At 46.1% G+C, this 17,391-nt stretch overlaps 1 long non-coding RNA gene across 3 annotated transcripts in view; it reads left to right on the top strand.

The window, feature by feature from the left end:
- The window catches only part of LOC124513890 (uncharacterized), a 31,573-nt gene extending 24,530 nt beyond the window's left edge, over window positions 1–7,043 (top strand). For 2 of the 3 annotated variants that reach the window (XR_006962545.1, XR_006962546.1), the window contains exon 4: window positions 6,807–7,040. This is a non-coding gene — a long non-coding RNA (uncharacterized LOC124513890). Of the gene's footprint in view, window positions 1–6,806 lie in introns of all 3 variants that reach the window. The other variant, XR_006962544.1, reaches the window with a different exon arrangement.
- The last annotated feature ends 10,348 nt before the right edge of the window (window positions 7,044–17,391 follow it).

The following is a 17,391-nucleotide window of genomic DNA, read 5'->3' as shown; positions in this document are numbered from 1 at the left end:
TGATATTTGTCTTTCTCTGACTAATTTCGCTTAGCATAATACCCTCTAGTTCCATCCATGTTGTTGCAAATGGCAAGATTTCATTCTTTTTGATTGCCAAGTAATACTCCAGTCTGTGTGTGTGTGTGTGTGTGTGTGTGTGTGTGTGTGTGTACACAGACACACACATCTTTATCCATTCATAAGTTGATGGGACATTTGGGCTCTTTCCATATTTTGGCTATTGTTGATAGTGCTGCTATAAACATGGGGTGCATGCACCCCTTTGAAACAGCTGCCTGTATCCCTTGGATAAATACCTAGTAGTGCAATTGCTGGGTCATTGGGTAGTTCTAGTTTTAATTTTTTTGAGAAACCTCCATACTGTTTTCCAGAGTGGCTGCACCAGTTTGCATTCCCACCAGCAATGCAACAGCATCCCTCTTTCTCCGCATCCTTGCCAACATCTGTCGTTGCCTGAGTTGTTAATGTTAGCCATCCTGACAGGTGTGAGGTGGTATCTCATTGTGGTTTTGATTTGTATTTGGCTATTCAGGGTCTTTTCTGGTTCCATACAAATTTTAGGATTGTTTTTTCTAGCTCTATGAATAATGCTGGTGTTATTTTGATAGGGATTGCATTGAATATGTGGATTGCTTTGGGTAGTATCGACATTTTAACGATATTTGTTCTTCCAATCCATGAGCATGGAATCTTTTTCCTTTTTTGTGTCTCTTCTTCAGTTTCTTTCATGAGCTTTTTATAGTTTTCAGTGTATAGATTTTTCACGTCTTTGGTTAGGTTTATTCCTACGTATTTTACGGTTTTTGATGCAACTGTAAATGGGATCAATTCCTTGATTTCTCTTTTTACTGCTTCATTATTGGTATATAGATATGCAACCGATTTCTGTGCATTGATATTATATCCTGCAACTTTGCTGAACTCATGGATCAGTTCTAGCAGTTTTTTGGTAGAATCTTTTGGGTTTCCCATATTGATTATCATGCCATCTGTGAAGAGTGAAAGTTTGACTTCCTCCTGGCTGATTAGGATGCCTTTTATTTCTTTGTGTTGTCTGATTGCTGAGGCTAAGACTTCCAATACTATGTTGAATAACAGTGGTGAGAATGGACACCCCTGTCGTCTTCCTGGCCTTAGGAGGAAAGCTCTCAGTCTTTCCCCATTGAGAATGAAATTAACGGTGGGTCTTTCATATATGGCTTTTATGATCTTGAGGTATGATCCTTCTATCCCTACTTTCTTGAGGGTCTTTATCAAGAAAGGATGCTGTATTTTGTCAAATGCTTTCTCTGCATCTATTGAGAGGATCATGTGGTTCTTATTCTTTCTTTTATTGATGTGGTGAATCACATTGATTTTTTTGCAGATATTGAACCAGCCCTGCATCCCAGGTATAACAATCCCACTTGTCGTGGTGAATAATTTTTTAATGTACTGTTGGATCCGGTTGGCTAGTATCTTGGTGAGAATTTTTGCATCCATGTTCATCAGGGCAATTGGTCTATAGTTTCCTTTTTGTGAGGTCTTTGTCTGGTTTTGGAATCAAGGTAATGCTGGCCTTGTAGAATGAGTTTGGAAGTTTTTCTTTCATTTCTATTCTTTGGAACAGCTTCAAAAGAATATGTGTTAACTCTTTTTTAAATGTTTGGTAGAATTCCCCTGGAAAGCCATCTGACCTTGGACTCTTGTTTTTTGGGAGATTTTTGATTACTAATTCACTTTCTTTACCGATTATGGATCTGTTCATATTTTCTATTTCTTCCTGTTTCAGTTTTGGTAGTTTATATGTTTCTAGGAATTTGTCCATTTCTTCCAGATTGCCCATTTTATTGGCGTATAATAGCTCATAATATTCTCTTATCATTGTTTGTATTTCTGCTGTGTTGGTTGTGATCTCTCCCATTTCGTTCTTGATTTTATTTATTTGAGTCCTTTCCTTTTTCTTTTTGATCAAACTGGCTAGGGGTTTTATCAATTTTGTTAATTCTTTCAAAGAACCAGTTCCTGGTTTCATTGATCTGTTTTTTTTTTTTCTCGATAGAATTGATTTCTGCTCTAATTTTTATTATTTCCTGTCTTCTGCTAGTTTTGGGTTGTATTTGCTGTTCTTTTTCCAGGTCTTTTAGGTGTAAGGTTAGGTTGTGTGTTCGAGACTTTTTTTCCTTCTTTAGTAAGGCCTGGATTGCTATATACTTCCCTCTTATGACTGCCTTTGCTGCATCCCAGAGGTTTGGGGCTGTCGTGGTTTCATTTTCATTGGCTTCCATGTACTTTTTAATGTCCTCTTTAACTTCTTGGTTAGCCCATTCATTCTTTAGTAGGATGTTCTTTAATCTCCTTATTTGTTGTCTTTCCAGATTTTTTCTTGTGGTTGATACCAAGTTTCATTTGATTGCAAGTTTCATAGCGTTGTGGTCTGAAAATATTCACAGTATGATTTCAATCTTTTTGTACTTGTTGAGGGCTGATTTGTGTCCTAGCGTGTGATCTATTTTGGAGAATGTTCCATATGCACTCGAGAAGTTTGTGTATTCCGCTGCTTTAGTATGAAATGTTCAGAATGTACCTGTGAAGTACATCCGGTCCAGTGTGTTATTCAAAGCCATTGTGTTCTTGTTGATTTTCTGCTTAGATGATCTGTCTGTTACTCTAAGTGGGGTGTTGAGGTCCCCTACCATTATGGTATTATTATCAATGAGTTTCTTTATATTTGTGATTAATTGATTTATATATTTGGGTTCTGCCACATGGGAGGCATAAATGTTTACAATTGTTAGATCCTCTTGGTGGATAGACCCTTTAATTATGATATAATGCCCTTCTTCATCTCTTGTTACAGTCTTTATTTTACAATCTGGATTGTCTGATATAACTATGACTACTCCGGTTTTCTTTTGGTGACCATTAGCATGATAGATGTTTCTCTATCCCCTTACTTAAAGTCTGAAGGTGTGTTTAGGTCTGAAATTAGTCTGTTGGAGCACTTGGGTGGCTCAGTCGGTTAAGTGACTTTGGTTCAGGTCATGATCTCACGGTTTGTGGGTTCAAGCCCTGCATTGGGCTCTGAGCGGACAGCTCAGAGCCTAGAGCCTGCTTCGGATTCAGTGTCTCCCTCTCTCTCTGCTCCCTCCCCTGCTCATGCTGTCACTCCGTCTCTCAAAAATAAATGTAAAAAAATTAAAAAAAAAATAAAATGAATCTCTTGTAGGGGCACCTAGGTGGCTCAGTCGGTAGGGCATCCAACTTCAGCTCAGGTCATGATCTTGCTTTCTGTGTATTCGAGCCCCGTGTGGGGCTGTGTGCTGACAGCTCAGAGCCTGGAGCCTGATTCAGATTCTGTGTCTCCCTCTCTCTCTGCCCCTCCCCCACTCACACTCTTTCAAAATTAACTAAACATTAAAAAAATCAGTCTCTTGTAAGCAGCATATAGATGGATCTTGTTTTCTTATCCATTCTGTTACTCTTTGTGTTTTATTGGAGTTTAGTCAATTGACATTTAGATGGAATCCTGAAAGATATGAATTCATTGCCATTATGTTGCATGTAGGGTTGGAGTTTCTGGTGGTGTTCTCTGGTCCTTTCTAGTCTTTTTTTGCTTTTGGTCTTTTTTTCTCTGTCCTTTCTCCCCTCTGAGAGTCCCCCTTAAAATTTCTTGCAGGGCTGGGTTAGTAGTCATGAACTCCTTTACTTTCTGTTCGGGAAACTCTTTCTCCTTTCTTCTATTCGGAATGACAGCTTTGCTGGATAAACTACTCTTGGCTGCGTATTTTTTCTGATTCAGCATGTTGAATATATCCTGTCACTCCTTTCTGGCCTGCCAAGCTTCTGTGGATAGGTCTATTGTTAACCTGATCTGTCTTCCCTTATAGGTTAAGGACTTTTTTTCCTTTGATGCTTTCATAACTCTATCCTTGTCTGTGTATTTTGTGCATTTGACTATGATATGTGTTGTTGATGGTCGGTTTTTGTTGAATCTAATAGGAGTTCTCTGTGCTTCTTGGATTTTTGATGTCTGTATGTTCCCCAGGTTAGGAAAGTTTTCCGCTGTGATTTGCTCACGTAAACTTTCTACCCCTTTTTCTCTATTCATCTTCTGGGACTCTTATGATTTGGATGTTATTCGTTTTCAATAAGTCACTGAGTTTTCTAATTCTTGTGTTGTGCTTTTTTGCCTTAATTTCCGTCTCTTTTACTGTTTCATTATTCTCTATCATTTTGTCTTCTATATCACTGAGTCACTGCTCTGCTTTGTCCATCCTTGCTGCCATGGCATCCATTTGAGATTTGCATCTCGGTTATAGCATTGTTCATTTTGTTCTGACTAGATTTTACTTCTTTTATCTCCACAGAAGGGGATTGTATGCTTTTTTCAATCCCAGCTAGTATTCTTATTATCATGATCCTAAATTCTAGTTTAGACATCTTGCTTATATCTGTGTCGCTTAAGTTCCTGGCTGTCATTTCTTCCTGTTCTTTCTTTTGGGGTGAATTCCTTTGTTTTGTCATTTTGGAGAAAGAAAAAGAATTAATAAAATAGAATATTAAAATAAAAAAAACAACACGAAAAAATCAAATAAAGGAAGCTAGATCCTAGGTGTTTTGGTCTTGTTGGAAGAAACTTGATAAAATAGAGAAAAAAGGGAAAAAAAGGAAAAGAAAAAAAGAAAATGTTTAAACCTTAAAAAGATGTATACAATAAAATAGAATAAAATGAAGTAAAACAGAATAAAAAAATTTACAAGAAATAAACAACACAGTAAAAAAATTAAAAAAATGTTAATGGAAAATAAAAATAATTTTTTTCTCTTTCTGTACCCAAGAATGCGAAAAGAATAAGAAATGAAAAAAATAGATGGACCAACAAACGGAATGAAATCTGAATGAAATTACATCCATTTCCCTAGAAATCTAACTATGAAGCACTTTATAGTTCCTACACTAAGCAGGAGGAGAGATGTGTGGTGAGGCTGGTTGGCGCAGTTGCGCGGTGCTTGGTGTAATAGCTCCGTTCTCCACTAGGTGGCACCGCATAACTTGCTGGGGTGGATTGGTGTGGTGCAGTGTATATGCATGTGCAGGAGAGGTGAAAATGGCATCACCCAGCTCCCCGGTCTGGTATTAGAAATCTGTGCTCTCACTGACCAGAAGTCAAGCACCCTTTTTTTGTCTCCGGCTTCTGTCCACTCCCCGCTTCCACACTGTCCATGTTGTCCAAGCCATCAGCCCGCCAGGCAGCACTTCCCTCCTGAATTATATCTCAGATGGGGCTGTGTTTCCAGACCCCTCACCTCAGAGAGCCCTGCAACTTGGACCCACTCCGTCCCTCTGGGGGAGGGTCTCGCCATGCAGTGGCCAGGTGCCAGCTGCCCCCCGGGAACGTTCGTGCGGTTGTGTTGTTGCAGAGGCTCAGCGATTGTGTCTGGGTGCCGGCTTGCCCCAAGGAATGTTCGTGGGATCCCGAAACAGCAGAGGTTTAGAGATTATGGCAAAACACAACACACAGCCAGTGCCAGGTTTCACCACCCCCTGGCATTTTTGTTCCAGTACCAGCAAACGTGGCTGTTCTCTGGGGTCCGCTGGGACCTTTGCCTGTGGGGAGGCTATAGGGCCTCTACCAAATGTCCTCCCAGCAGGGGAATTGCCTCTCCCTGTGTAGCCTGCAGACCCCTCAGACCTCGCTGCCTGCAAGGTGATTCGCGCTTCCCACCAGAGCACCACCAGGTATTGAGCTGCGGAATTTCCGACACTGCTTTCCCCTGTTTATAGAGTCCTGGTGGTGTTGACACTCTCTCCTTTCTCCATTCTCCCTTGAAAGTTCCATCACTTGTGGGTGTTCCCACTCTCTTTCTCTCCAGCTACTTGTGTGGGGAGTGCTTTTCCTGTACTCTCCCCCCTTTCTCTGTCCTCTCTCTGCAAATACAGCTCCTTACCCTCCAGGGCTTCTCTCTCCCCCAGCTCACCTCTGTGCCATGTACCTGCCGAGTTCTGTGGCTCAAGTTATACAGATTGTTGTGTTAATCCTCAGGTCAATTTTCTAGGTGTGCAAAATGGTTTGGTGCTGATCTAGCTGCATTTCAGGGATGAGAGAAGCTGAGAGCTTCCATGCTGCTGTACCATCTCGACCCTTTTCCGAGTGTCCAACTCTTGATTTCAGTTTGGGTCATGATTTCACGGTCATGAGATTGAGCTTCGCATCGGGCTCTGTGCTGAGTGTGGAGCCTGCTTGGGATTCTCTCTCTCTCCCTCTGCCCCTCTCCCCTGCTCACATGCTCTGTCTCTAAAATAATTTTTTTTAATCATTTTCTTACTTAAACACAATACCATTATCTCACCCAATAGATTAGCCGTGGGTGTTCTGGGCTGCAGGGGCACCAGAAGAACCCCTCTCGATTTGGGCTCCAGAAGAAAATAGCATTACAGGGCGCATGTAAGATTATGACGGAAAGGTGACCCATGGCAACGGGGACATATTTCTGAGAATTAAAACCCTCTGATGTCGCCAGCACTTGGCCCTCGTATTCTTGAACCAAACCTTCAGTCAGAGAGAAAAAAGGGATTGGTTTAGTATATTGAAAAATTACTGTCTTAATAGAAAAACACAACGTACCAGTCTATATGCTATTGAGATTTTAAACCACAATGGGAGAAATTTCATTATTGCTAAAATATCTTCGGAAAGTTAATACTGCACTCCCTCTGTTCAGCTCACTCTTCGTGAGCATGAACTTTGTGCCAAGCTCTGGTCTAGGCTCATTGCTTTGCTTTTATTCTCCCACTTTAAATGTTCTTTAATGATTTTCCAGGTCTTGGATGCAAGACTAGTGAACCGCATGGTGTCCTTGCTGTTATGCTTTGCCTGCTAACAGCATAAAGCAGTGTTATCGTCTTGACAGCAGACCATCAGCCATCCAGATGCTCTGCCCCCTCCTCGTTAGAGCTACCTGCTGATGGGCAGAGCTGAGCATGGTAAAAAGCAGGTCCTTTTGAAAGTCAGTCTGAGGGAGGGGTGCCTGGGCGGCTCAGTCGCGTCTGACTCTTGATTTCAGCTCGGGTCATGACCTCAGTCATGAGATTGAGCCCTGTGTCAGGTTCTGCGTGGAGCGTGGAGCCTGCTTGGGATATGTGTTGTCTGTCTGTCTGTCTCTCTCTCTCTCAAATAAAATAAAAGCCTCTTATTTGTAAAGCCCATCTTCAGTCTGAGGTAGCTAATCAGTAGGTGCACATTAAATTTTTAGAAGGTTTCTTTAAGGACGACTAAAGAGTCATCCTCTGAAACCTCATGAGAGTTAAAAAGGTGGTCTGGGATGGGGGCGCCTGGGTGGCTCAGTCACTTGAGCATCCGACTTCAGCTCAGGTCGTGATCTCACGGTTCGTGAGTTCAAGCCCCATGTCGGGCTCTGTGCTGACAGCTCAGAGCCTGGAGCCTGCTTCAGATTCTTTCTCTGTCTCTCTTTGTCTCTTCTCTCTCAAAAATAAACGTTAAAAAAAAGGTGGTCTGGTAAGGAGGCTAAGGAAGCTTGTGGCTCCTCTAGCTGGAATATGAGACTTGCTGAAGCTCTGGACACTGTCTCGGTATTTTAGCCTTTAATGCTAAGCTGAACTAAGTTCAAATTCATTACAGCTCCATTTCTGCCCTGTCAGCAGTTTGGAGGGAAAGCGGCATGCCATCATCAATTCTGCATGTGCCAGCCTGCCCCCACCCTTCACCGTTCCTGGGTTCAGGACCCCGTCAACTGACCTGATTCTAGCCCCCGCTTTAGGATTCTGGGTGGAAGGTGGTGTTGCCCAGAGTGGTGGAGCACCCTGGGTCCTGCTGGCTCTTCTCCGTCACGAGGAGACCCCAGTTCCCATCACCAGTTCCTATGGCAGGAGAGTGGCGTTAGGCATTTTAGAATCAGGTCGACGGGTGGCACCCCCACGTTCACTGCAGAATTATTTACAGTAGCCAAGATACGGAAACAACCTAAGTGTCCATCAGTGGATGAATGGATCAAGAAAATGTCCTGTGTGTACACGTACACACACAATGGAGTATCATCCAGCCGTAAAAGAGAGTGAAATCTTGCCATTTGCGACAACATGGATGGACCTCAAGGACGTTGTGCTAAATTAGAGAAAGACAAACATGGTATGATCTTACACGTGGAAGCTAACACACACACACACACACACACACACACACACACACGTACAAAAGAAACCAAACTCAGAGAACAGACTCGCATTTGCCAGAGGTGGGGAGGGGGTGGGAGAAATGGGTGAAGGGGGTTAAAAGGTACAAACTTTTGGTTATAAAATAAGTCATGGGGATGTAATGTACAGCATGGTGACTATAGTTATTAACGATGCATTGCGGGGCGCCTGGGTGGCTCAGTTGGTTGAGCATCAGACTCTTGGTTTCGGCTCAGGTCATCATCTCATGGTCGTGAGATTGAGCCTCATATCAGGCTTCATGCTGAGCATGGAGCCTGCTTAAGATTCGCTCTTTCCTCCTCTTCCCCACTCGCACTCTCTGTCTCTCTAAAATAATAATTAAAAAGATAATACTACTTTGCATATTTGAAAGTTGCTAAGAGGGTAGACCTTCAAGCTGTCAGCACAAGAAGAAAATTTTTGTAACTGATGACAGATGTTAACTAGACTTAACTGTGATCATTTTGCAGTGTATACAGATCACTATGTTGTACACGTGAAACTAATGTTATATGTTATGTCTCAATAAAATTAATTTTAAAAACTGTCAGTTGACCTCACTGTCCATTTCAGCACCCTGGTTAATGGAATTTACATTGTATTTAATCCTTTTGGAAGTCTCCCAACTATAAATTGTGACACTGTGGGTCTCCTCTCCCTGTCTGACTCCTCACTTGTGCTCTCAGATTCAGGATCTAGGATCCTTCCTCCGCATGAATGTATAATCTTAAGGCCAGTGTAATAGAGCTCATTTGGGGGAGATTCAAATGTACCAGTGGTCAAACCCATAAACAGCCAGAGGCCACAGCGGGCTGTCATCTGGGCCAATTTATTGGGTCTCTATTCCCAGTACTGGTTTGTAAAACGAGTCTCTTACATTTGCAAAAGAGAAAGGGAAAAGCATACATTAAGAGTTTGAAAGTAGATGAAAACATTTTCTTCCCTTTTTCTTTCTTGTGGCTCTTCTTTCAGAACTCCATTAAGAGACCAGTATGTAAACCCAGTGAAAGCAAGTCAGCAACTTTTTTCGTTTTCTCTGAGTTTGCTTTGCCTGTTTGAGAAAGCAGAGAGGCCTGGCCTCCCAAGCCCTGACCAGACTGGTGAGGCCAGCTGTGGCCTCACGTGGCCTGCTTTGTTGAGCTGCTTTTCAGACACCCCATCACTAGTTCTACAGCCTGTTTCCAACAGTGCACTCACACACGCTCTGCAGAAAAGCCGGCGATAAGCTCCTCCTGGTGTTCCCCCTACCAACACTTCTGTGATACAACTTCCGGTTTTCTATCATCTCAAGTAATCGCTTTTTGATCCCGTGACCTACAAGTCATCACCACTTGGGAAAATGAAAAAGTGTTTCAAATTAACACAGGTACAGATCTGCCCCACCCCCCAGCAAATTCCACAAAACCCACTTGTTCATAATTGTACTGCCAAAAGGGGAAAAAAATCCTTAGATGTTAGAAATTCTTTAAGAGAATATTCACTTCTGCCTTTGGTAGTTTCATAACATCGAACTTGTGTGGTATCTGCAATGTGTAGATCAGAACTGCCATTTTCACCCTTTTTAGGTCAGTGGACACTCATTCGTAGTTCCTTGTTTTGTTTTAGACAAATTTAGGGATGCCATTTCCTACATTGCTTTACTGAATGCTTAAAAGCAACAATAGGAGGACTTGGACTTGAAGCTCTCTTCCTCCTTCAGTTTCAACATAACTAAGCAGACATTAGGCACTCCTGGCCTGTATTCTGTGAACGAATTACTCCCTTGCACCAGCGCCAACATACTTGCAAAAATTACTCCTTTTAGTTCAGAGGTTCTGCTTGGTTTTAAACATTTTAAAGAATTGAGTACAATTGAACTCTTCTAACCCAGCTCCTCAGTGCATTAATGTAAATACTTCTGGGGCAGATGGAGTCCCAACATGACTACACAGGAGACAGAAATATTCCTTTATGGAGGGTTACCATCCATCCCAAAGGATTGCTGTTAGGAATTGAGCTTTGTTGCAAAAAAAGAAAAATACGTGCATGTATAGTACAGGTGTGGGAAAAATCTTTTTTTTTTTTTCCTCTAGGAACTCACGTTTCCACTGGTAATGGGCAGTTTCCATAAACTGGAATTTATCCCATTTTCTATCCCTTAAAGTCCCCAAATTCAAAACTTATATTCCAGTAATGGAAAAAAGCAATAGAAACAAACCAACATGAGAATGTCCAGGACAAAAGCCCCGAAGCACGTTTTAGAATGGCTGTCTGGCCCAAGTGCTTTTTTCAGATGGACTCACCTGCACTCTGGCTTCATTCACACCCATGCTTATTGCAAGCTCCTTTCTGAGAGGAGAAAATCACCAGTGTTTTGGTCTTCAGAGATGTGGATTAAATATACGGATGTTATTTCATGCTTGTTTTAAAATTTCTATCCCCTTCATACCCCTCCCCCTACCCCAGGACACTTTTCTGTAATACCCAGTTTGAGGCTGGCTTTAGGGGACAGTTTTGGGTCCCATGCAAAATTTAATGTGGGGCCAAGTAAATCCGCAATCAACATACATGTTTTAATGCAGTATTTAACATGAACAAGTTATTGCAAAAATAACTCATGACTTAAACATTATCAAAATTTATTTATTTACTTTTGAGAGGCCGAGAGAGAGCGTGAGCCAGGGAAGGGCAGAGAGAGAGGGAGACACAAAATCCGAAGCAGTCTCCAGGCTAAGCTGTCAGCACAGAGACCCACGTGGGGCTCCGCTGGCACCCGCCCCATGAGACCATGACCTGAGCTGAAGTCCGAGGCTTAACCGACTGAGCCATCCAGGTGCCTCAAAATTATCAAAATTTAAATATAGGTAGGACCTGATCCTGTACCTGCTCCACCGTGCATCGTCCACAGCTCTACTAAAACATTATTTAAAACTGGCTTCCTGCCAATGTTTCCCTACTTGAATTTAAATACTGCATGAAAATATTTACCTTGATGCCCAGTAGTCGGCTCCCACCCCGGAGTCTTGGGATGGGGGCCGGGGTGGCCTTGGGCCCGCTAGATGGCTTTTGGCCCTGAAGAAGGTGTGTGGGGGGGGTCTCCGGAAGCTATCCAGAGGCAACCGAGCCCCTGGAGAACCAGGCATCTCCAGAAGCACGCCGTACACGGAAGGGACGCGTGCGAGCATTCCGTGCGGTGTAAAAGCTGCCAGGGAGGGGCTGTGGCCAGGAACGTGGTGTGGCAGGGGCGCTGCTGCCTGTCCCCGGGCTGCTGCTGCTCCTCAGGGACCTCAGGAGGACAGCCCAGCTGCTGCTTCCTGGGCTCCGGGCCGCCGCCGCCTCCTCGTTCTTCCCACCCCGCCTCCACCCTGGCCCACTTTGGACCACATTTCCTCCTCTTCTCCCTCTACCTTCACTGAGATACAAGACTTCCTATCTGGAAAGGGGGAAAGGCAGAGAGGGTAGAGGGCGGGGAAGGGCCGCGACCGGAGCGCAGCGGCGGCGTCCCGTAACTCGCTTCTCCCAGGGGAAGATGTTAACGTCTGATGTTAGCCAAAGCCCCTGTCTCGGCCCAGGCTCTCACCCCATGGCTCTTCCCGGTCTCGCCCGAGTCCAGCTCGTGAGACCCGGCATCCCAGCTGTGGTGGGCGGGACCTGCCGGGGAGCACACGAGGCTGGGGCGTGGCCACGAGGTAGGCGGAGCGCTTGCCGGAAGCGTGCTGCGGGAGGGGGCGTGCCCGAGGGCTTTAACTCGCCGCTTACCCGGGGCATTACCCTAGGGCAGGGGCCTTGCTGGGCGGTGCCAGCCAGCCGGGGGCGGGGCGGGGGCGGGGCTGGGGGCGGGGCACGAAACGTCCCACCAGCCCCCAGAGCCCTGGGAGAAGTGTGGCGAGAACGTCTCACCGCCGGGCTGTCGCTGCACCGAGGTCGGTGCAGGGCTGTCGCCCTAAGCTCCTCCAGGGCGAGGGACTCAGAGGGAGGGCTGGAGAAAGCGCGGGGCCCCTGGCAGCCCCAGCACGGAAGCGACGGTGGTCGCCCTCGCCGCGTGGGCTCTGAGCGCGCCTCTCCCCGCCGAGAAGTCGGTAGTTAATGGACGGGACTCTCTGGTTCGGCTCCCTTCGCACCCAGAGTCCACGAGCCGGGCTGGCGATTCAGACGAAACGATTAGCTGGGGGGCTGCTTGCTTGCTCTGGGGTTTTGCAATAACGCGCTGAAAGCGGAGCCCTCTGAGTGCTCCATGCACCCTGCAGGAAACGCCACACATCCCTTGAGAAAGCCCAAGTACTCCAGGGTTTTAATAATAAACCCACGTCAGAGTGCAAGTGTCACCCCCTGCCCAGTGCCTAGTGCATTCAAGAGCGCTTCCAGTACAAGGGGCCCTTCCTTTGACTTTGGACACAGCTGTAGAGCACGCATCCTCTGCTGGGCTCCGCTCCCGTGGCGGCAGGGCACCCTCCAACAGCGCAAGTGTGCCCTTTACTGGGCCTGTGTTGTAGACCAGAGAGTTTCTATATTCCACCCCCCCTCACCCCTACCCCCCAACTACCTTCCTGAATTCTTGTTCCCCACTGAAAGGCGTGAGATAAGAGCCAGGCCAGATTGATGGCTTTATGGTTCTTTATGAGGTGTTTACAGGTACCCTGGGACGTGTTAATATCCTGAATATTGAGAATAGCTTCTAACCAGTGGGTCTGTGCTTGACAACTGTAAGTGATTTATCCCGTTTTTATCTGCACAGCCACCATTATCATCATCCCCTTTTATTTATTTATTTTTTTTAATGTTTATTATTTTTGAGACAGAGAGAGACAGAGCATGAGCATGTGAGGGGCAGAGGAGCGGGGGGGGGGGGGGGAACAAGAATCTGAAGCAGGCTCCAGGCTCTGAGCTGTCAGCACAGAGCCCGACACAGGGCTCAAACTCACAGACTGTGAGATCATGACCTGAGCCGAAGTCGGACGCTTAACCGACTGAGCCACCCAGGCGCCCCACATCATCCCCTTTTAAAAAGAAATTTAGGGCTGCCTCACTCATAGACAAGCCGTGACGTGTCTTGATGAATGAAGTGGCTCTGCTCATTGGACTTGAGGCCCTTCTTCCACTAGCCACTTGGAAGAAAAATAAGGGCAGGTAGAGAGAGGCTGAGCCCGCCATGTCAGCAAATCTGCCTTTGAGAGAACAAGGGAATTTGATTAAACAGCTTCTTAGGTGCTTTTATCCTGGAGGTATCCATTAATCATTTTTTGTCATTAATTCATCCCATTTATAAATTCTTCAAATTTCTCATTCTCATTTTGTTTTGAGAGCAAGAGTGGTGGAGGGGGCAGAGAGAGAGAGAGAGAGACACTCTCCAGCAGGTTCCAGACCGGCAGCCATAGAGCTTGACACGGGGCTTGATCTCACGAACCACAAGATCATGACCTGAGCCAAAATCAAGAGTCGGACGTTTAACAGACTGAGCCCGCCCCCCCACCCCGGGGCGTGCCCTAAATTTCTCCTTCTTACACTGTAGTGCAGCTGTGGGGGAGAGGAGGTACCTGTGCTCGCATCTTTTTTTTTTTTAATTTTTTTTAACGTTTATTTTTGAGACAGAGAGAGACAGAGCATGAACAGGGGAGGGGCAGAGAGAGGGGGAGACATAGAATCCGAAGCGGGCTCCAGGCTCCGAGCTGTCATCACAGAGCCCGACGCGGGGCTCGAACTCACGGACCAGTGAGATCATGACCTGAGCCGAAGTCGGACGCTTAACCGACCGAGCCACCCAGGCGCCCCATGTGCTCGCATCTTTAATGTGCTCTTTGGAAGTTTGTCTTTGAGAATAGCAGCCACTTACATCACCGGCAGGAACACTTTCGGATTATTTCCAGCGGAACTTCACAGATGACCGTACCACACTGCTTTCTGTTTACTGTTTCAGCCACTTCCTAATTATTTACTCACGCAGGCCCATGAGAGGAGAGAGAGATGGTTATCCTCCGATGGTGTGCAAGAGGGACAGGATGTTTTCTAGTGAAAATAAGGTCCCCCCTGCACCTCATTGTACCTGTGACCTTCAGCCGATAAGCCTGTCCTGGCTGCCGAGTAAAAAGGGCGTGGGCCAGGCAGCGTGGGGCACGTCAGGACGTCCCGCCCAGCCACCGCGCTGTGGGTTCGCATGGTCTGGAGACGGAGGTCAGCCCACACCAGGGAAAGAGCCGCAAATTATGGAGGCAGATTGCTCAGCCCCGCTGTTGACTCCCTGTGTGACCTCGGGCAAGCTGGCTGGCCTCCCCGTGTGCCTCACTCGCCACATCTGTAGAATGGAACCTGCCCCCACCCGCATGTCGTGGTTTATTTTTGTTTTTTTCAAAATGTTTTATTTTTGAGAGAGAGGGAGAGAGAGAACGGGGGAGGGTCAGGGAGAGAGAGAGAGGGGCAGAAGATCCGAAGCACAAAGGCCGATGCGGGGCGTGAAGCCATGAACCCTGAGATCACGACCTGAGCCGAAGTCGGACGCTCACCCGACTGAGCCACCCAGGCGCCCCTGTGAAGTTTAGAGTAATAAAGATAAGGCCCACGGTGAGCACTCAGCCAACATCGGCTTGGTCCTGGAGTCAAGGAGTCAGGAGGGGGGTCAGTCCGTACCAGGGGCAAACTGGAACCCGCAAGGATTCCCTTGAACCCACGAGGACAAAGTCAAAGCTGTGAAGACACTGCGGAACCTACGTCTGCCCCTCCCTGCCTCCAGCCGGGGGGAAGGAGCTGGCGCCCTTGGCCGTGGGGCTGCACGCACACCGGGCGAGGAAGCAGGGGCGTCGGAGGAGATCTTGCGGCAGCTCAGGTCGCCCGTGGCCACTGCTGTCCCACGGCAACAAGGTGTGCCGGAGGGTCGGTGCCGCTGTGCGCGAGTGGCAGCAGCACCTGGTCTTGTGCCAGACTTCAGAGCGTGATGACTGTCCTCACTTCGCTTTCACCTCCTGGAACCTGCCCCAATTTTTCAAAATAGTTTTTGTTCTTTTTTACGTTTATTTATTTTACGTTTCGTTGTTATTTATTTACTTTGAGAGAGAGACAGAGTGAGCCAGCACGAGCGGGGGAGGGGCAGAGAGGGAGGGAGAGTGAGAATCCCAAGCAGGCTCCGCACTATCAGCGCTGATAGTGCGGAGCCTGCCTCGGGGCTGGAACTCCTGAACCTCGAACCTGGCCCCCAGCCGAAATCAAGAGACGGAGGCCTGCCTGAGCCGCCCAGGCGTCCCCTGCCCCAATTTTCTGAGGCACTGGGAAGCTTTGCAGGTGGTAGCTTAGAAATCCTGCTGCTTTTATGGCGTAAGCTGTGCTTTGAGCACTTTCCAGAGGACGAGGTATCAGCGGCGGCTTCGGTTATCACAAAACGGCCGATTTCTACTTAAGAACCTTCAATGAAAAGCTACGCTTTTCTGTTTTGACCGGCAGTAAGCTGTATAACCAGAACACGGCAAATAGCTCAACAGCCCACAGTTCACTTAAATTTATCATTTATCGGGGCGCCTGGGGGGCTCAGTCGGTTAAGCGTCCGACTTCGGCTCAGGTCATGATCTCACGGTCTGCGAGTTCGAGCCCCGTGTCGGGCTCTGTACTGACAGCTCCTTCGGATTTTGTATCTCCCTCCCCTGCTCACGCTCTTTCTCTCTCAAAAATAAATTTAAAAAAGAATTTATCTATCCTCTGGACACATTAAGTTGTAAGCAGGAAATATTTAGCTACCTTAGTTTTACACCTAAAAACTTCCTTATGAAACTGATTACTCTCTTTGAAAGAATCGAAAACTCTGGCGTTATGTTGAAGAACTAATCTTCTTGTGGTGCCAATAATATTAGCTAATACTGATTTAGGACTTGCTATGTGCTAGGCACGAATTACGTTACATGTATTATCTCATTTAATCCTCCCAGCACCTCCAGGCAATCAGTAGTATGACGGCTTCCGCTTGAAGCAATTGGAGCCTAGAAAGGTGGTGATTTGTGTAAAGACACACGGTAGTAAGTTCCAGAGCCAGGGTTCACACCCAGCCTACATACACCACGGCACTACATTCATACAAAAATTCATACCGATCAATAAGGAGATGCCACTTCAGCAAAAGATGTACAAACAGGAATCTTTAATGCAGCATCTTTTATAAGAGCTTAACATTTGAAAAAGCTTATATGTCTATCTTAGGGACTGATTAAGTTAATGAAAGTACATCCATCCAATACAATAGTTATGCATCTGTTACGAATTACATTGCAAAGAAGTGTGCACAGTGTGAACCAATTTTAATAAATACGGCGCTTTTTTTTTTTTTTTACCAGGATACACATACATTAGAAAGTCTGGAAAATTATACAGCAAAAATACTCACAAGGATCATTTTGAAGTGGTAGGAACTCCAGGCAAATTAAAACATTAAGTTCTCCCAACTTCTCTTACAATAACCATACAATAAAAAATAGAATAAAATCTTTAAAAATCACACGACTGTCTTTTCACTGAGAGATACTGCGCTTCCCACTTGAGCTCCAGGCTGGAAATCAGCCCCAACGGCATTCAAGTGCTCTGTGACTTTGGACAAGTCACTTACCCTCTCTGGGCCTCTTGTTCTACGTAAATAATAATGAGAAGCTGGTTTCGTTTCAAAAGTTTCTTCCAGCTCTAACATTCTTTGACTTAGTCAATTTCATTCCTAGCGAAGTTCTTAAAAACAAAACCAAAACGGCACGTGGAGATTTAAATGTTGATAAAACGTCTCTTCACACCTTATCTGTTTTCTTTGGCATATGAAGTCATTCCCATTATTCCCTCCCCATCAGTCTTTCGAAAGGGGAAAGTTAATGCATTTCACCAAAAATGGGTCAAATCACTCTAGAAAAATAAGGGTCTTTTCCCAGAAAAACGATTTGGAACCTATACATTGACAGACAGATGCACACAGAAAAACCACTACATGCCCAAATAGCAGCCCCCCGCCCCCAATCCAAGCCAAAGAACAACAAAAGCAAACCGTCCAAGCACAACCCCGGCTGCCGGCCCTACTGCACACAACGTTGGCTTCTCCCCGTGCGCATGGCTGTTAACCGCGAGCCTGTCCCTCACGGACACGCCAGCACGCTAGTGTCACAGACAAGCTCGGGCACCGCCGCCCAGCAGAGGAGGGCGACGAGACTAGTCTGGGCGGTGGGATGAGGCAAGACTGGGCCGATGTGAAGCCTATGGCGGTGA

This window comes from Lynx rufus, unplaced genomic scaffold, assembly GCF_022079265.1.
Source record: "Lynx rufus isolate CCGP_SWC_20201006 ecotype Redwood Valley unplaced genomic scaffold, mLynRuf1.p SCAF_19, whole genome shotgun sequence".
NCBI lineage: Eukaryota > Metazoa > Chordata > Mammalia > Carnivora > Felidae > Lynx > Lynx rufus.
The sequence above is the reverse complement of the archived record's forward strand: the minus strand, read 5'-3'. Positions and strand labels throughout refer to the sequence as shown.